Raw genomic sequence first — 21,958 nt, forward strand, 5'->3', positions numbered from 1 at the left:
GGCATGCCTACTATGTCCAAAAAGTTACAATACATTTGACTGATAAACCACACATTTAAATTAACATTAATATAAGACAGTTGAAATTAGAGATCACAAATCGAATTTTTTAGGTATCGTTACTTAGAAACGTTCAGTCCTCGACGATATTCATTTCCGACACTTCGCCTACTTTTTAAGGAAAAAAATATACGGATTTATTAAAATAAAATCTAAGTTATCATGAAAATTAGTTTAATTTTAATCTTAAACAAATGTTAGTCTTATTACAACTTTTAATCCAACAAAATTAAACGCGAATGATCCTAAATTAATTCAATGCATTTTATTCATTTATACTTGAATTAATCAAGATTCAACTATCGATATATCTTCTAATTAATGTACACTATTTATAACTTAAGCCTAAATTAGCTAGAATCTAATGTAATTAATATTAACCAAAATATATCGACTAAAATTAATCTAATCTCCAAGTTTTATCGATCTTAAACTAAACAAATTTTATAGTATTCCAAAATTAATCTCAAACTAATCCTAAACCAAGTGGGGAGCAATTGGTTGTAACACGAAACCAAATTAATCTTAAGGGCAACATGGAACGAGATTATAACAACAAATAAAAGCAACTACAATCCTCAATTGAAATAAATAAGATAGAAAGGCCAATCCAAAATCTAACTACCAATAATTGGAAGCAAGCGGTGACAGCAAATAGTTGTAGATTTCTAAAGCAAACTGTGGAGCAAATTGCAACATATGGAATGACACTTCACAACAATTTGAATGGTAATGAAGCAGAAATAATCGGTTAACAATAGGACAGTAAAGCGCCACTAAATTAAGACCGATTGGTGGGGAGATTTAAGCCAAATAGCAGCAGATTTTTGAACATGTTCAATTGGCAACTGGAGGCTGATTTGGACAACAAAGTGCAGCCATTTTGGAACATCAAATGGTGGCCAATAGCAGCTTGATTTAGAAGTGAGGCAGTACCTAGTTCAGCAGCAAAATAGCGGCCTAGATTGAATGGCAGTTGATCAGCATAATAAATCAAAAGCAGGGGCCGAAATAAGAAGAAACAAAACTAGAACCTGGCAATTGAAGCTATTGGAGCATAAACAATCAGCAACAAACCTAGATAAACTTGAAGCTTGAATCGGCCAATTGAAACTCTATAATTTGGAGCAGTTGGTGCAAAAACGAAAGAGTAATTTGGCAGCAGGCATTCGCAAAATTGGCAAGAAAATGGACTGCCAAGGGAAGATAAAGGAGAAAATTTGTGGTTAAGGACTCCTATTCTATTCTACTTCTAATAATTAAAATAAAACCAAATTATCCTAATAAAATAAATTTCCTAATATAATTAAACTAAATAATAATAATAATAATAATAATAATAATATAATACACAACACACTGACATATTGAAATTGAAAAAAAGGATTTAATTCCAAGATTAATCCCCACTAATTGTTGAAAGTTCAATTTAATCCTTAAAACAAAATCAAATTTTAGTTTAGTTTAGTTTAGTCTCGTCAAATAAATTTATGACCCGTAAAAATATTAAAATATAAATTTTATCATTTCATCTGAAAATTTTGAAGTAATTTATTATATTCAATTTTTTATTGAACTAATCTCGTTTCAATATGAAATTCAATTTCAAAATTTTCGAGGTGTTGTATATTAAAATATTAATAAAATTTTATATATAATCAATTATATATATTTTATTACAATACACTAAATTACACATAACTATTGATTCTATAACGTGTATTAGTATATTATGCAAGACTAGATTGTGCATACTATAATCTATCATATATATTATTTATAATTAATAAAATTTATATAATTATATCAACTTCATAAAGAGTTTTTTATATTAACATTATGAGCATTATTAACAAGTTTAACTGAATTTAGGTCAAAGTTGTAATACTATTATATAACAATATATTAATAGATGTGTATATATATATATATAAAATTGGGATTTTTTGCAGCCTGTCAATACCTCAAATGTTTCTTCACCTTCGTATTCATGTGTACCATGTCCCAATTCCACATAATGTTCAACTTCCACTTAGTTGGCTATGTCTTACTTAAGTCCACTAAGCAACATCGCCTTGGTGGCCTCAAGGTCTTCCACAATATTGAATCAAATCATGACTATCTCCATCTCTTTATAATAGTCCTCCATGGATTAAAACCTTGTGTTAGCCTTTATAGAACATACTACGCTGCAAGCTCATAACACTAACTTATACATTTGACTCTATACGTCGAGACATATTGGCGAATACTCTTATTTTATTGGCAAATATTTAACCTTGGCGTAAACTTTTCAGGCATACTCACATTTTTGACGCATTCCATCATTCGCGATATAGACATATACTTGTATACTTTCTTCCACATATCACTATAACCATAACAAATCTAATGCTTCATCCTCAACACAATCTATTCTTATAAGTACCCTTGTATCACAACCTCTCTTCGAGCGAACTCATATTTGCTTTCAAACTTACTAGAGTAAATTCAGTATATCAATCATCCATTCTTAATAGATACATTATACTACCTCTCAACGCGTCATCTGAAATCAGAGTGTACTTCTTAGTCCTTAACCTTTTTTTTTAGCTTAACCAATATATATATATATATATCCATCTATCACCCAGACATACACAGAATCACATTTGCATATTCCTTTCAATTCGTTGTTGGAAAAACGAGTTTGGAAAATGCAGTGAAAAATATATTTAGGGAAAAACCAGAGTTCTAATTTTTTTTTCAAAACAAGATCTTGGTTGTGATATCTAAAGTAATAAACACTTAATCAAAATTGTACCTTTTCGACTCGTCTAGGATAAGCGCTTCGATCGAGTAGTATTCTCCGCTATCCTTAAGCTCACGTCTGCCGAGTGTGGGCTTGCTTCGAATCAGAAAATTTTTCACAAAAATTACTAGTGGGGTAATTTTGCAATTTCTTTAAACTTTTGGATCAAGTTGTAAATAAAAAAATATCTCTAGAATTTTTTTGGAATAATCTCTTCAAAAATTTTTCTCTCTATGATAAATATTATATTAATTTAATATTAAATCTTATTAAAATAATAGAATGCTTATCTACAAGATAAACATTAAATTAAACTTAATATTAAGATAATAAATTTAATATTAAATTAATTAAATACTATTAAGATAAGTATTAAATTTAATTTAATATTAAACTATTAAAATAATATTATTTTTGGAATAATTAATCTGAAATCAAATTCTCTAGTAGAGTTCAAGTAGGAGTGTAACTCTTCTACTACTCAACCACCGATTACCATTCATCGTCGGCCATCGAGAGGCCGCCGTCATAGCCACCGGCATCATCGTGTTTGGTAATGCAGGTGTGACACCCTTACGGTACCCTGAGCTAGTTTGATCCGAGTCAATGACGACCCGACCTATCCAGTCTAGCCACCGGTTGGACCGTCGGCCCGGTTTCACATACCGGAAGGTTCGACTAGTTTTTGGGTCTTGGTCTCAGTTTGGGCTCCCAGGCCCAATTTACGATCTCAGATCCAATTTTCAAGGTCAATTCCCCATTAGGCCAACTGTCTGACTTGAAAATTAACTTCCAAGAATATCATATTAATTTTAATTGATTTGATTAATTTAATTTTACTAGATAAAAATTAATTTTTCCAAAAATTACTTAGATTTTCCAAATTACTTTTTCAAGAAAATTCTTTAATCAAATTCTCTACTTGAACAATTCTTACGACCACCTAATTTAATTCCACATCGAATAAATCGACTCAAATAAATTATTCACAGAGTCATAGAATTTACTTCTGATTCAAATACAGTCCGATCGAGCTTCTGTTGAGCTAGCGAATGGACCAATCAGACATATACAATTAGGCTCTAGTGATTGTAATTATGTCTAGAAGTATCATTCCAATAATTCGCAATTACTTAATCATGGAGTCAGTCCACAATAAGTACCATGATTGAAAACTTCTTATTGTATACTCTTTACGAAAGCAATTCATCCAACTGCTTTGTCCAATTACCTCATCATGTGTGTGTTACCCTCATATGATATTCTTGATTCCTTTGAGCTAAATCTATTCACTTAATAGAATAATATTTTATCTCATTGTCACCATTGTGTCTTCTTAATGATTAATATGACCACTGTCAACAAATGACTATGATAAATTACTCGTTCAAGAACAAGCAACCCATGGCCAAGTTTCATATTTATCAATCCACACAATGTCAATGAGAGGATATCATTAACTCTTTAATTGAGCTATGAATTCCACTATTGCTAGTAAAGCCATGCCATACACAAGTCATGTACCCAACATGCCGGCTATGGGCTCAATCATCTTTAGAGCATAAGCCTCCACTTATATCAAAACACATAAGTATACATATGATCAGTGAGTAACTCAAGATTTAGGTAAATCACACCATGAACGTCAAAAGTGAATTAATTCACAAACAAATTCAAAATTAATTCATCTTGGGTCCAGTCCAATGTGTCATTCTACCAATGAATACATCTATGTCTCTACTCGTGGAGTCAACTACTCCGGTAGCGAAGATTAGTCATCTCCCCAATTGGAAGTGTAGATGACATAATAACCCTTCTCAGTATTTGAATCAAATCCTCACTTTGATTCTTTTATGGGATTACGGACTCATTTAGATTATCTACTGAAGTAATTTGTCTTTCTCGCAATGTAAACGTTCTTTACAATACAACTTATCTCAGTTTGAACTTTAAACAACCAATGAGCTAATATTTACTTGTCACAATTTTGCTATGCATGCAAAATATAAAAGACATAAATACAAAAGATATAATAGTGAAATGTGAAATTAATTTTATTTATTCATCGTTCAAATAAATAGAAAACAGTTACATGTTTACTACAATATGGGCACATTTCTCAACAGTTGAGGTATAGATTTTATGGATCCTTAGATGTTACTTTTAAGGAGATGACTTAGAATATTTTAAAATCTTAAGGGCGGGATATGAGGTTTCCATGGATTGTCAGTGGGGACTTTAATGAAATATTGTATTCTTTTAAAAAAAATGGGAGCTTTCATAGACACTTTGGATAAATGTTGAGCTAATCATAGTTTAAACAATGACAATTCTTCTACATCGTTTCTGATAAGTATAATATCATAGACATACAAAACTAGGAAGACCACAATTTTTGTCCTTTATACGCTTATAAAAACAAGGTTCATTAGCGTTTTGCTCAAATCCAAAAGTCTTGATCGCTTGATCAAATATTTTATTCCATGAGCGGGACGCCTACTTAAGTCCATAAATGGACCTTAGCAGTTTGCAAACTTTTTACTCCTTTCATTTGACAACATAGCCAGTGGGTTGAGCCATGTAAATGGTATCATCAAGATAGCCATTCAAGAATGTTGTCTTGACATCCATTTGTCAGATCTCATAATCGAGAGCAGCGGCAATGGATAAGAGTATGCGGATAGACTTGAACATGGCTACCGGAGAAAATGTCTCATCGTAATTGATGCCTTATTTCTGTGTGTAGCCTTTCCCTGCAAGTCTAGTTTTGTGTGTTTCCATTTTTCCTTTCGCATTTCTCTTCTTCTTGTAGATCCACTTACACCTTATTGGTTTAATTCCAATTGGTAAGTCTACAAGTTCCCACACTGTATTGGATTTCATAAAATCCATCTCAGCATCCATGACTTGTTTTCAGAGCTTGGAATCAATGTCCTACATAATCTCCTCGTAAGTTAGTGGATCATCATCCTCATGATTGGCTTCCGTATTATAAATACTACCATCATAGATAAAGAAGTTCGGTTTCTTAGAAACTCTCCAACTACGATGAATTTCCCTATGTTGTTGATCGTTTGCAGGTCTTTCTATAACTTTCTCGAGAATTAAACTCAGTAATTGCTCTACCACTCCCGAAAGTTCCTCGAGTACCACTTTACTTCAAGGCTTAAAGTTATCCATGTAGCTTTCCTTGAGGAAAGTAACATGAGTAGAAACTTTAGTCATTTTATCTTTAGGATTGTAGAATAATCCTCCTTTTGTTCTTTTTGGATAACCTACAAACATGCACAATTCTATCCATGCATCCAACTTCTTTGCATCCTTATCAAAAACGTGTGCTAGATAAACCTAATTGTCTTTCCGCTTTCACATGAAAATTTCAAAATTTATTAAAGGTTTCACTTTTTTGGTACATTAGATGCACATATCCATATCGAGAATAGTCGCCGATAAAAGTCATGTAATAATTATAACTTCCTCAAGCATTGATGTTCATGAGACCACATACATCAGTGTGCACAAGTTCTAAAGGTTGGTTGACCTTTATACCTTTTGTATTAAAAGACCTCTTAGTCAATTTACCTTCTAAGCAAGATTCACATTGTGGAAGACTAACTTCCTTAAGCATACTTAAGGGACCATCTTTCAAGAATATAATAATTCTTTCTTGGTTAATATCACCAAGTCTTAAGTGCCATAGGTACCCCTCTTTAGAGTAACAAGTTTTAAGCTTTTTATTTATTATTTCCGTTTGAAGCATCGAGTAGTTATTTGGTTTGATAAAGTAGAGATTGCTTTTCATCCATCCATTACAGATTAAAGAACAATTTCTATCAATAACAATCCCTTTATTAAATGTCAATGTATAACTGTAATAAAATAAACAATGTTGTAACACCGCAAACCTGTATCCGTCGCTGGAATAGGGTTACAAAGCATTACCGAAAGTTTACATCACAAAATATTCAAAATTCAAAAGATTCAAAACACATCATAAATCATAGCAAATATTATTCAAATTCATACATATTATCCCTTATATGGGCCCTCAAGGCACTGAAAACACATTAGAAATGAATTAGGACTAAATCGAAAACATATAGAATTTTTGGTAAAAAGTTGAAAATATTCATTGTAACGCCCCAGAACCCAGCCTAGAAGTTTAGACCGAATCTCGGAGGTCACATTGATCACCAAAGTGAATTGAATTTATTTTTAGTTTAACAAACTAGAAAATAAGACTGTATTTAAGTGATGTAAAAACTCTCAATTATAAAATCCCAATATTACAAAAATTCTTACCACAGTATTCTAACTAGTACTTACAATTCAAAACTATTTATTTAAAAACTTAAAATTTATAAAAATACTTTTATAGCATGTTCTAAAACATGGTTGTCCGAGACCTCCGGCGTGCCGAGTCCAGCTACAGAAGACGAAAATACCTGAAAAGGAAAAACTAAGGCGGGCGAGCTACCCTAGCTCAATGTGAGTTCAAAACGTAACAAATGACAGAGTTATAGAATAGAATTCCAAATAACAATTCAATAGCAGAAACAAAATCAAGGGCGGCATTTCAAAGCAGATACTTAACTATACAAGAACTCAATTGGTGTATGAAACAACCTATTTCAACAACTAGTTAAAAGCCATGACGTATTACAAAGTTATCATTCATTACACATAGGTATAGAACACATCGAGCACACAACCTTTATGCAATTAATCACGCAATCCTACGGATAGATCAAATGTGATATGTATGCACATACAAAAGAACAATCCCACCCATCTAGCCGAACACCTCTCTGTCCCCCATTCACACCACGAATGAGCTATAAGAAGCTCAATCAACCAAGCACACCACATAGGACCTCAAAAGGCCCATCCAACCCTACACACCATGTTTGTAGAACTAAGCCACATACATAATAGTATGCAGCTGAGCTGCCAGAAGTATCGTACTATGCGGTAAACCACTATACAGACGTGTTGCAATTAAAATTGCCAAATTAGATCAGACTTCCTTCTATTCATATCCTAACCCAAACATTTATGCAAATGCATGTACGCGAACAATCTTATAGAAATAATGATGGAGGGTTGCACGAGGACCAAGATCGAGTTGTCAAGTCACGGGAAACTCCTATGAACACGCTAAACGCTTGGATCTGAAACGAAATAGAAATTAAACTTAGAATCAATTAGATCTGAAACGAAAATACCCAAACAATAAAGGATCAACCAAGAATCAAAACACTTATGAATAACTATTCTTGGAAGCCAAGAACACTAAATCGAATTCAAGAGAGACTCCAAACAGCCGAATCTGAAAAGAATAACACCAAAAACAACAAATTAAATCCAAAGTCCAGTAAAACGAATTGAATCAGAGTTAGGATGATAGGACAGCAAGATCAACTAAAAAGGATGACTAAGGAATGTTTCTTTCTGCCAAGAAGGATGCCGATCAGATTCTTGAAGAGTATAATGGCTGGAAACACAACAAAAAGATCAAAATAAGTTAATCAATAGATCGGCACAAGCAGAAAAATTTAAAGAGAAATAAACAGCAAGAAAATAAAGAAAAGTCCTAAGAAGTTTTGAAATCGAGAAAGATTTCACAACTCCCTTCAAACGGCTTTAATCTCCATTCCAATGTAGGACAATGGCAAGAAGAAGGCTGAAGATGGCTCCCACAATCAAAAAGATTGTTAAAACTACTTCCAAAGAAAACTCAAGAGAAAATTCTTGGAGAAACTCAAAGAGAATTTTCACTCAACAAAAAATCTGATTTCAATGTGTAATTCAATGTAATTCTGTATAAGGTGGCCGGACAAGCCTTATTATAGGCCTTCTATCTATTTTCCTAACCATATTAGGAACACTAAAAAAAACTGAATTATTAACTTCAAGGGAAATTCGGCCAAGGCTTTTAATGGGCTTCTTGGGCTGAATTTTTTTACATAGGAATTTAATCATAAAGTCTAAAAATTAAACTAAGTATTTAAAAAAATAAAATTTTACAAATTGGGCCACTTTGAGAATTTGGCCTGATTTTCAACTAAGTCAAATTCAAATTTCTTGATTGGGCTTGGAACATCTTATTGGGCCGTTTCTTCAAGCATTTGGGCTTGTAATCCATTCTATCCCGAAATTGGTTCGTTGATGCTCGTAACTGAGATCCAATGCGCCTTAGCTGCAAGATTCGGTTTCTTGGGCCAAGATTTCCAAGATTTGAAATCTTGATTTTCTTGATTCTTGAAATCGCTCAAAATAGCAAGATTGGACCAAGATTCAGTTTCTTGATTTTCTTGAAAATAAGAAAGTGAATCTTGATTTTCTTTTTCCTTTGTATACGCATCTAAGGCCTTGCTAATGAAGTCTTGAATGATTCCATTTAGTTTCGTACGCATTTGCCTGGCCTTTGACCTCGTTATTGGGCCTTGTGGTAATTTGAGCCCATCACGTTCTTGGGCTTGAGTTGGGCCTTTGTGACTCGTATCAAATGATGAACACATCGCAGACAATCAGATAGAGTCAGAAATGCACATATTCAATTGATAAGATAAAGAATCTTTTATTGCATAGCATCCATTAGCTCACAACAAATCTATCAATTTAAGCTATGATTACGAATTATGCACAAATCTAGACCGAAACAAATTCTCGACCACTCTTACTAAGACTTAGCTAAGGATCAAGACACACAGAAACATTATCGGATCAAAAATAAATACAATACAAAAATTTACAAGATAGTGCCACACGGCCCTGTGCTGCGGCCGTGTGGAAGGCCTAAGCCGTGTGGAAAGGCCTAGGTCGTGTGGGGGTCAACATACGCATGTGGAGGGGCACACACCTATGTGACCTAGGGACATGGCCATGTGATTCGACCGTATAACTTTCTATCCAAAATGGCTAAAATCAAGGTACAGGGTAAACACGGCTGTGTGAGGGTCTCACACGCCCATGTGCCCAACAGACACGGCCGTGTGTCCAAAACACATGCCCGTGTGCGAAAAAAACAAATCCCTAATGTAGAAGCCCAAATTTGCCCGGCCCACCAGAGAAAATAAAACAAATAAGCCCAAATCAAAATGACCCAAAAATCAGCCCAATAACAAAAACCTTAGCCCAAATGGAAAACAAATTTCAGCAGCAGAAAACCCTAGGGCACCGCATGCTAGGACCTACTGCCACCGCCCTTGTCCCATCGCCTCTAACGCCTCCTGCCACTTACTCCACCGCCCTACACCTGCAAACAATAAAAGAAAGCAAACCATAGCACAACAAGGGAGAGGATTTTGTGTTTTTCATTTCGGTATAAAAACTTATTGAAAAACTGATTGTAAAGGGGGGTTTTTTCATTTTTTTTCTTTTTTCTTTCTGCTAAAGCCGAATATGCTGTAAAGAAGAAGAGACTCTTCTTCCTTTTTTTACGAACATTTGAGAAAATAAAAACAAAAAAAATTCAAGGTGATTTCTTGTTTCTTATTTCAATCTTTTGATTTCTTTTATCTTTATTTTATTATTGTTTCTTTATTATTATAAACGAAAATAAAAAAGAAAAAAACTCACCTAAACCGGCCCGCAAGCCCGGCGTCAGAATCCCCCTTTGTCGTCGACGGAGTCGAACAAGAGAGGGGTCTAAGGACCTTTTCTTTCGGCCTCTCGGGTTGAGAGGGCCAAACCTTCGAAAACGCTGCGAAGCAAAGGCCGAAAGGCCCATTTTGCTCGTCACCGGCCGCTGGCCATGGCAGGGGCGATTCGGTGGCCGGGCCGGACCTTTGGCCGGATGTGGGGGAAGTGTAGAGGGTTGAAAGGATATTTGAGTGTTTTGTTTTTTGTTTTTTTTTATTTGAATGGCTGAATGAGTTAAAAAAAAACTTTGCTTTTATAATAGGACTCATACGACGTCATTTTGGGCCTAAGGTTTAGGCGCCAAAACGGCGTCGTTTTAATACAACCCACGCGCGACCCGTCCCGCTCCAGGGGAATCCGCACGTTTTCGTTGAGTGGGTTATTTGCAACCCTCGTCCTTTTACGTTTATGCTTCTTTTAATTTACTCCATTTTTGTTCATTTTTATTTTTTTTAAATTTGGCCCCAGAATTTCGTTTGGCACGACACATGGAGACCCAATCCGCTCCAGAGAGGGGATCAGCGTGTTTTCGTCGGAGGGGCTATTGGCGCAATAGGCCCCTCCGCTTATGCGCCATTTTACAATCTGGTCCCATTTGGAATTTTTAAATTCGGCCACTTTTTTTTCGTGCGTTTCATTTTAGTCCTGCATGAAACGACGTGCATAAGACTGGGGATAATTGCCCAATCAGTCCCCCTCCTTTCGTGCATGTCCTGATTTGCTCCCTTTCTGCGTTTCCCTTATTCTTTTTTGGATTTCGACCCTCAAATTTTGTTTGGGTTTCAATTTAACCCCTTCTTCTTTATTTTTAGGTTATTTTATTATTTAAATTGATGAATGTGATATTGTTATTTTTTATATTTATCGTCTTTTTTTTTTACTTCAAATTTTGCTATATATATGTACATATATACATATTTAATATTCAATAAATGAGTACATTTTATCTATTCTATAATTTATATATATGTATATGTATTTATATACACATATTAAATTTTACACATATACATACATATTTTTTATAATATGTGTACGCACATAATTTTTCAAGTTTATTTATATATATATACCTACTTATATATATTATTTGTACTTTATACTTTATATATATACATATTTTTTATTTTCATGAATACATACACATACTCATATGTTTTTTATATTTTCATATAATTTATATATATACCTATATATTTTAGATATATACATACTTATGTTTTTTTATGCTTTATAATTTATATATATATGTAGATATGCATATTCGTTTTATATATATATGTATATACATTCACACATTTTATAATTTATAACTTAAATATATTGATATACATACATACATATTTTATCTTTTATTATTCGTATTGTTATTGTCGTTCTATTGGACATTTATTTATTCATTTATTTATGTGTTCGCCATTATTTTTAGGAAATGCTTTAGTTCCTTTTGATTTACTTGTTATTTCATATATACTTGATTTTTTATGTATTTTTTTATTGTTGCTCATTTAGTTATGCATGTATTATCATGTTCATTATCATTTTGTTACACATATTAATATTGTGTTTATTCCTACCATTTTATGTTAAATTAATTTTATTTAATGTAAATCATGGCTTTAAAATAAGCAAAATTTCGTATTCTGATATTCGAAAAGATCGGGCCCTAACTTACAGGGTTTCGACTTTCTCGACGAATTCAAATATACGAATCCTTTCAAACTTAAGTTTTTTAAACAATATCAAAAATTATTAAAAAATTGTGTTCTAACTTACGAGACATGATTTCTTTTCTAAACTCGAGATAATCAAATATCTTTCAAAATAAATAATTTATTTTTGAGGCATTTATTCACGTATCGAGAATTCAAGACATTTTATCCTAACTTACGGGATATAATTCTCTTTCTCGATTAACGTGAAATATGCCCATTTTCTCGAAATTTTTAGCATTTCAACAAAGGATCATGTTTTGAATCTTTTCAAATTTTCAATCTTCAACACTGTGACACTAATTAATCAACTAGGTACCAATTTTGGGCGTTGCGAGGGTGCTAATCCTTCCTCGTACGTAATCGACTCCCGAACCCGTTTTCTGATTTTTGTGGACCAAAATCGATGTTTTGATAAAACTAAATTGTTTATTAAAACAACCATTTTTCGAGGTGGCCCGATCACATCTCATCAAAAAAGATTGGTGGCCACTCCCATTTTTGTTTTCACTTTCAAAACCCAAGTTGACCCCGTTTTCTCAAAAAATTGGTGTTAACACCTAAATCCTCAAATGCACACGCCTGTGTGCCCACGAGACACGACCATGTAGAAGTCGACTAAAATCACCAAATTCAACCACACAGCCGTGTGGCCAGGCCGTGTGGCACCAAAAGTGTCCCAAAAACCCTAATTTCCAACTGCACATGGCCTTGCTAACCACCCGTGTACGGGCACGCTCGTGTGGCTACACGTGTGGTCACGAAACCATATCGAAACAGGCTGCAGAACGTGCATTTGCTACTGAAACAGTTCCCAAACCCTTCATAACTGAGCAAGATACCAAATTATACCGAAAACATACGATTCAATGTTAATTTTTAACAATTTCAGAACACATAGAATTTGCCAAATTTCACAGGATCAAATAAACAATTCAACATCGAAATTACTGAGTTTTCGGACACACACATTATGTCAAATTTCTCAGAATCAACACAATTTCAAAAATGAAAAAGAATAGTCTCGAACTCACACCTGATTTACAAGATAAGCACCAAAATGCACCAATAAACCACAACGATTGAAAACAAATATGGTGAAGGAACAAAATGATGGAGCAGGAAAACTCAAGAAAAAATAATAACGTGAGAAGAGAAGGAGAAAAGAAAGAAAAAAATGTGCAGAGAGATTTTTGGAAAAAACAAATGTGAAAAGTTTTTAGTTTTCTAAAATTAAAATAAAAGAAAAATTAAAAATAAACAATTGGCTTTTTAAAAACAAAATAAAACCTCACTAAAAGTAATTCCTCAAACACACCTATGAGGGTTGGAACATAGAACCTAAAGGTACACTAACACTCCACCAACCACCAGGCCCATTCTAACATCAAAACGCGAAATGAAACTCAAATGTACCATCTAGCCACTGACCCTATCACAAAGCTCAAATCTTTTAACCTCAAAAACTGGGGTGTTACAACTCACCCCTCTTGAAGAAATTTTGTCCCAGAAATTTCCCACTAACAGAACAGTCACTTAACCCAAGGTCTACCACTACGTTCCCGCTGCGCACTCCAACCCGAGCAGTACCATACCAAACTTAAGACCTCAAACACATAATCAGAACACTTAGCCACTAAAGAATATACATATTTATTCATATCACACACACAAACGTTATCCAATGAACAGTCGAACAAATCATTCTCAGCAACAGTACACAATGACAAAATAACCTACACCCATACCTGTCTCAACGTCGTCGAGGACACTCTCGGATCTGATGTTCCGTGGACCCGCATCGAAGAAATGCTCTTACCTTTTTCCAACAATTGCCTGAATGGCTCTTCTTACAGTACTCACAAAATGGAACACTCACACCACTACCAGCACCCTCTACTATACATTTATTATCATTCAAATGTGTTCTCTCACGCTCTGCAGACTAAGGCTCCAACCTCGAAGGACTATGATCTCTCTTCTTCCCACAATCTACACACCTACTTTGCACTAGCTCTCCATGCTTGTCTAACCTAGCCTTGAGCACTTGATCTAGCACTTCTCTCACTACCTGAGTCAATGCCTCAATACTGAGCTCCAGGTTATCGCTACCCGAAGTTGGCAGAATATCATTAACTTCTGACTCTTAAACAGAGACACGTCCTGATGAAGCAGACGACTCCTCGAGAGTCTCATCGGATTGATCCACGTGATCTCGCTTACCTTCAAAATCCATATCGGTCTTGTATCTAAGCTTAAAGAACCTACACTTTCCAAAATCGAACACAAGCATAAATGTCTAAATATTGCAGTTCTAAGCTTACAAAACTAGTCTTACAATTTCCCAAGTTTCTCACGGACCGGCATCGGAGTCTTGGACATCTTACTTTTGCAAAAACCTATTCCAAAACACAATTTGTTTCAAAACACTATGGTACGGTTTTAAGAAAACATATATGTTTTGTTATTTTAAAACAATCTCGCGCGCACACAGATACGTAAAAACACAGGCTGAGTTTTTGCAAACCTAGATCTGATACCACTAAATGTAACACACTAGAACCAGACCTAGAATTTTAGATCGAATCTCGGAGGTCACATTGATCACCGAAGTGAACTGAAATTATTTTTAGTTTAAAAAACAGGAAAACAAGACTATATTTAAGTTATGTAAAAACTCCCAGTTATAAAATCCCGATATTACAAAAATTCGTACCACAATATTCTAAATAGTACTCACAATTCAAAACTATTTATTTATAAACTCAAAATTTATGAAAATATTTTTATAGCTTGTTCTAAAACATGGTTGTCCGAGACCTCTGGCATGCCGAGTCCAGCTACAGAAGACGAAAATACCTGAAAAGGGAAAACTATGGGGGGTGAGCTACCCTAGCTCAGTGTGAGTTCAAAAGGTAACAAATGACAGAGTTGCAGAATAGAATTCCAAATTACAATTCAATAACGAAAACAAAATCAAGGGCAGCATTTCAAAGCAGATACTTAACTATACAACAACTCAATCGATGTACCGAACAACCCATTTTAGCAACCAGTTAAAAGGCAGGATGTATTTGAAAGTTCTCATTCATTACACAAAGGTATAGAGCACATCGAGTACACAACCATAACGCAATTAATTATACAATCCTACGGGCAAATCAAATGTGATATGTATGCACATATAGAAGAACAATCCCACCCATCCAGTCAAGCACCTCTTCGTCCCCCATTCACAACACGAATGAGCTATAAAAGTTCAGCAAACCATGCACACCACATAGGACCTCGAAAGGCCCATCCAACCCTACACACCACGTATGTGGAACTAAGCCACGTGAATAACAGTATGCAGCTGAGCTGCCAGAAGTATCATACTGTGTGATAAATCGCTATACAGATGTTTTGCAATTAAAATTTCCAAATCAAATTAGACTTCCATCTCTTCATATCCCAACCTAAACATTTATGCAAATGCATGTATACGAACAATCTCACAGAAATGATGAATACATCGCAGAGAGTCAGACAGAATCAGATATGCACATACTCAATTGATAAGATACAGAGTCTTTTATTGCATAGCATCCATTAGCATACAACAAATCGATCAATTTAAGCTATGATTGCAAATTACGCACAAATATAGGTCAAAACAAAGTCCCGACCACCCTTACTAAGACTTAGCAAAGGTTCGAGACACACAAAAACATTATCAGATCAAAAATAAATATAGTACAAAAATTTACAAGATAGGGCCACACGGCCGTGTTCTATGGCCATGTGGAAAGGCCTAGGCCGTGTGGGGGCCAACACACCCATGTAGAGGGGTACACGCCCGTGTGAAAGGAGGCACACAGCCGTGTGATCTGACCGTGTAACTCTCTGTCTAAAATGGCTAAAATTAATGTACATGGCAAACACAACCGTGTGAGGATCTCACACGCCCATGTTCCCAACAGATATGGCGGTGTTCCTAAACACACGCCCGTGTGAGATAAAAATAAGCCCCTAAATCCCCAAATGCAAACGTCCATGTGCTCACAAGAAACGAGCGTGTGGTAGTCAACTAAAATACCTAAGTACAGCCACACAGCTGTGTGGCCAGGCCATGTGGCACCAAAAGTTACCCAAAAACCCTAATTTCCAATTGTACATGGCCGTGTGAACCGCCCGTGTACGGCACACGCTCACAAAACCACACCGAAACAGGCTACAGAACGTGTATTTGCTACCAAAACAGTTCTCAAACCCTTGGTAACTAAGTAAGACACCAAATTATACCGAAAACATACGATTCAATGCTAATTTTTAACAATTTTAGAACACACAGAATTTATCAAAATTATAGAGTTTCCGAACACACACAAAATGTCAAATTTCCCAGAATGAACACAAAATTTCAAAAATGAAAAAGAGGAGTTCTGAACCCACACCTAATTTGCAAGATAAGCACTCAAACTCTACCGATGAACCACAACGATTAAAGATGAATATGGTGCAGGAACAAAATGACGGAGCAGAAAAACTCAAAAAAAAACTAATGTGAGAAGAGAGGGAGAGAAGAAAGAAAAAAACTGTGCAGAGAGATTTTTAGGAAAAACAAACGTGAAAAGTTTTTAGTTTTCTAAAATTAAGATAAAATAAAAATTAAAAATAAATAACTGGCTTTTGAAAAGCAAAATAAAACCTTACAAAAACTAATTCCCCTAACACACTTATGAGAGTTGGAACACAGAACCTAAAGGTACACTAACATTCCACCAACCACCAGACCAGCAGTCCTATTCTGACATCAAAACGTGAAATGAAACTCAAATGTACCATCTAGCCACTAACCCTATCAGGTGTTACATTCATACTGTAAGGGTCACACGGCCGTGTAAAAGTCTGACTTGCACCCTTTGAAAGCTACAAAGGACACACAGTCGTGTGTCACACACAGCTGAGACACACACCTATGTCTTAGACCATGTGGACAAGAAATAGGCTATTTTTGTAACACCCCAAACCCAGCCTAGACGTTATGACCGTATCTGGTAATGTCATACAATAGTGTTTTTGAAACCTCGTTGTTACGTTGAAAACATTCCATGTTATTATCTTTAGTAAACCTTTATTAGAACTTAGGAAGACGTCTTTATTCATTTAAAACATTTGTTTTGAAACATCCCTCGTTGCGGAAGCTTTAATAAAACAGTCTAACTGATCATGAGTTTAGAAACTACTTTAACTTTTTGAAAACCGAATTTCCTACAACCAGCAGGTATAAATCCATAAAGTAAAATAAATAAATAAAAACTCAAAATTTAAAACCAAAGTCTCAGAGGGTCCTTAAATTACAACCTAAATAATCAATAATAATTAAATCATAAAATGTAAATTGAAAACCATGAAGTCCAAAAATTACTGTGGTCACCGTTGAGTCCTCCGTCGCACAGAACCATCTAAGTCTGGGGGTTACCTGTGTACATTAAAAAAAGGGTGAGTTTACGTAAACTCAGTGTGTAATCCCGCAGAAAAAAACAAACAATCAGTATTCACAGTGCACAGTTGAACAGTCTTGGGGATAAGCCCTTTTCAGTATCAGTGACAGTTTGGGCCTTAGCCCATCTTAGTACAATGTCAAAAATGCAGTAGGGCCTTAGCCCATCACAGTATCAGTAGCAGTAACAGTTATGCAGTAGCAAAATCCTACCCATCCAGCCTTTACATACCATCTCTCATCCAACCCTACACTCGATGTGGGGATATAATCAACCCACCCATCCCTACACTCCAAGTAGTACCGAATGCGGCACAAAACAATAGTTTGTAGTTGAGCTGCCAGTAAATTAGGTTTAAATCCTTTCAGTACACTTCCTCCAAATAACAGCCCCCAACCCAATGCAATGCAACATACCATGAATGATATGCTATTATGCAATTTTAGTACATATATTCAGTTCAGATATTAACATGCCCAGTACAAATATCATTCAGTCAATTTCACACATTTAGGGGTCTAAGTAGCGCTTACCGACCTTACAGTAGGTTCACAATCGACTTGGGCGACCCGTGCAACCTTAAAAACATTTCGGTAAAAATAGGCCCACACGCCCATTTGTGCCCGCATGGCCCACTCGGCCCAAATTGGCCTTGGCCGTGTGATCCATTTTTAATATAACCCATGCTAGCTAAATATTCATATATGTTTTCACTATTTACTTATATGATCATTCAGAGCTGTCTACTTGAGTCATTGTCACTAAATTATTTATATCTTAAGCTACAGAATTTCAAATTAAGATCCTCTTGATATTTTCGAAACTAGACTCAAATACCTTTCTACCATAAAATTTTCAGAATCTATAGCTTATCAAATAGGTAAAGTAAAATCTTCAAAGTTATCCCTATTCTGTTGTTTGACAACTTTAACCTTTCCTTACTAAAAATTATTTATCTCTTAGTACAAAATTTGGATGATGTTTCCATTTGTTTCTCTTGAAAATAGACTCATTAAGGATTTAAACGTATAAGTTTAAGCCTCTAATTATTCTTTTTACAATTTTTTATGATTTTCCAAATTCAGAACAGGGGAACCCGAAACCATTCTGACCTTGTCTCACAAAATTCATTATATCTCATAACACAACTTCATTGTATACACTGTTTCTTTTCTCTACACTTTTTCGCATCCTTTTCTCTTATTTCGTTTATTTCTCGACAGCAACAAATTTTCGGCTTTTTGTCGAATCTTATTTTTTACGTTTCGGGTATACACCTGGTATCGTTTCTAATGCGTAAGCACTCCTAAGCCTCTAGAACCTAAAAATCGACCAACAAATCTCCAGATTAATCACTTAATTCATTTTTAATCAACCAATTTTGGAAGGAACTCGACTAAAAACCTAACAAAACCTTTACCACGCTTGAGTAACCTCGACTTCGCACAATCGCAGTGTCGATTCAAAACCACCATCCCCTTGATTAACTTCTAAACACCAAAAAGGAATCCCTCTTTCAGAGATTAACCAAAAACGATTAACAATAGGCAAAACCGTTACTTACCGAACACATGCAACCAACGATGAACAACCAAATCAATTGGAAAATAAAAAAAGAAACAGAAGGGGAAAAATAATGAAAATTTTCGTAGCAACTAGGGGAAAGAATCGGCAGAGGAGTGAAAAAAAAAAGAAGAAAACGTTAGAAAGAGTTGGGGTAATTAAAGAGAAAACCAAAATTCTACTTTTTTCTGCAACAAAAAGATAATCAGATTATTTTCTGATAACCTCTCCACCATTATCTCCTAAAATCACTCCCTATTAACCCACTAAAACACAACTACTAAGAATTTTGCCCTAACACAACTCTTGGCCGAAATTGGAGCAAAAATACTATCTCCACGCCATCACAGAGAATTGAACACAGGACCTCTTTCACACCAACACTCCACTTATCCACCAGACCAGCATGCCCATTCTGTTAACTATTTGCCAACTTTTACTTAAAAGCCTACCGACCAAAGATAGGGCTTATTCATAAAAATACCAAAATTTACCCAAGTCCTAACTTGAATTTGGGACCTCTCACACACCTAGAACACTTAACCACTGAAGCAGATACATAGTTGTATCACACCTTCGCAAGAACAAAAATAAAAATGCACACTCATGCAACTCAAATACACCCAAATAAGCCTCCAAAATGCAACTAAAATGTGCATAATCAAGCTAAAACATATAATACTAGCTCATACAACCAAAATCCCCTAAGGCAGCTCAATATACATAACAGTAAGCATATCCAATCACAAGCATAATCTAGTCACTATCAATTTAACATTTGCAACCTAAATTCCATACCATTTCATACTACATTTGTCACATTCAAACATGCCAAAATGGCCATCCAAAACATGTATTCAATTGACCGTTCCATCGCATATCACTCAAGTACCAAAATGCCAAAAATGTTAACAATGATAAAAACATTTTAACATGCCAACATAACAACCAAACCTTTCACCAAAGATACTAGATTTACAAGCCAAATTTATTGACCATTTCATCTGAAAACTAGATATCTATACATGCTATTATAACCAAGACTTAAAAACGTCAAAATCTATCGAAATAGCCGATGGTTAGTGTGATTGATCTCTAACGACTTTCCAACTGGAACGAGCTTCTGATAACTACAAAACATAAGAAATGAGCACAAGGTAAGCATGTTATGCTTAGTAAGTTTGTAATATATAATCTATACTTGTCAATACATTACATAATCTTAAAGTACCTATGTACCAATCCAACATGAGAATAAATAATTCATAAGCTTAAATCGTATGAACTCATACTTTTCATTGTCATGAAAACACATATTTCCTACCTTTTGAAGTAATAAGGTAAAATTTGATCGAAAACTCTTACCGAAGCACACACAAAGTAAAATCACGATGGTTGTTGCCACCCTTTTTCATAGTTCGATAGCCGAAGCTATTCCTTTTGATATTTTGATGGCCATCACCATCTCTTTTCATATTTGATGGTTGTCACTATCCCTTTTCATAGTTTGATAGCCGAAGCTATCCCTTTTCATAATTCGATAGCCGAAGCTATCCCTTTTCATAGTTCAATGGTCGTCACCATCCCTTTTCATAGTTGATGGCCGTCACCATCCTTTTTCATAATTTGATAGTCGAAACTATCCCTTTTCATATTTCAATAGTCGAAGCTATCCCTTTTGATAGTTCGATAGCCGAAGCTATCCCTTTTCATAATTCGACATTCGAAGCCATACTTTTTCATTGGTCGATGACCGTCGATACGCCGTGGGATTTTTCCATCGAGATACAAGTTGATATTATAAAATAATAGCATTTAAAACATAATTTAAAATGCTATTTAAACATACAAACTTACCTCGATGGAATATGAGGAGATATGTTCAACTAATCCGACACTTTTTATTTTCCCTGATCTAAATCCGTACGATACTTATCTTGATCTAAATAATCAAATTCAGCCCATTCAATAATCATTCAATTCAACAATTTTTTTGCAAAATTACACTTTTGCACCTATAATTTTGAATTCATTACGGTTTAATCCCTAAGCTTATAAAATGAAATTCATGCAAAATTCATGCTATCCCAAGCTAGCCAAATTTCACTTAAGTCCTTAGTAGCTCACATTTCAAAATTTAACATGAATATTACACATTTCTCAATTTAACCCCTAATTGACGTTTTCATCAAAATTAACTTTACAAAAGTTGTTTAACTAACAACAAACACTCATTTTGTTCCATAAAAAAAACAAACAATCAATATACATTCATGGTAAAACCCTAAACTTTCAAGAATTTTGCAAATTAGTCCATCGACTAGCTGGATTAAGCTACAACAACTCCAAAAACATAGAAATCATTACAAATAGAACAAAAACACACTTACATGCATAGATGGACTATGTCCGAACCTTGAAGTTTCTTTAATGGCTTCCTTAGGTCAAATTTCGGTTGAAGAATGAGTTTAAAAAGATGACACATATGGCTTTTTCTTTATTTGATTACATTAATTACTAATTTACATATTTAACATTAGATAATAACCTTTAAAACCAATAAATAAGTGTCCATATTTGTCCACTAACAATATTAATGGTCTAATTACCATTTAAGGCCACTCATAATCAAAATTCATAGCAATTTTCCACCTTTTACTTATAGAACTCTAACTTTGCACCTTATGCAATTTAGTCCTTTT

At 34.7% G+C, this 21,958-nt stretch overlaps 1 long non-coding RNA gene across 1 annotated transcript; it reads right to left on the reverse strand.

The window, feature by feature from the left end:
• Window positions 1-705: 705 nt before the first annotated feature.
• Window positions 706-1,288, reverse strand: LOC128039698 (uncharacterized). The gene is made up of 2 exons (XR_008194171.1): window positions 1,138-1,288; window positions 706-1,020 (listed from the first exon to the last, which is right to left on the reverse strand). It is a non-coding gene; the product is annotated as an uncharacterized LOC128039698 (long non-coding RNA).
• Between the last annotated feature and the right edge of the window lie 20,670 nt (window positions 1,289-21,958).

This window comes from Gossypium raimondii, chromosome 1 (assembly GCF_025698545.1).
Source record: "Gossypium raimondii isolate GPD5lz chromosome 1, ASM2569854v1, whole genome shotgun sequence".
In the NCBI taxonomy this organism is placed as follows: Eukaryota; Viridiplantae; Streptophyta; class Magnoliopsida; order Malvales; family Malvaceae; genus Gossypium; species Gossypium raimondii.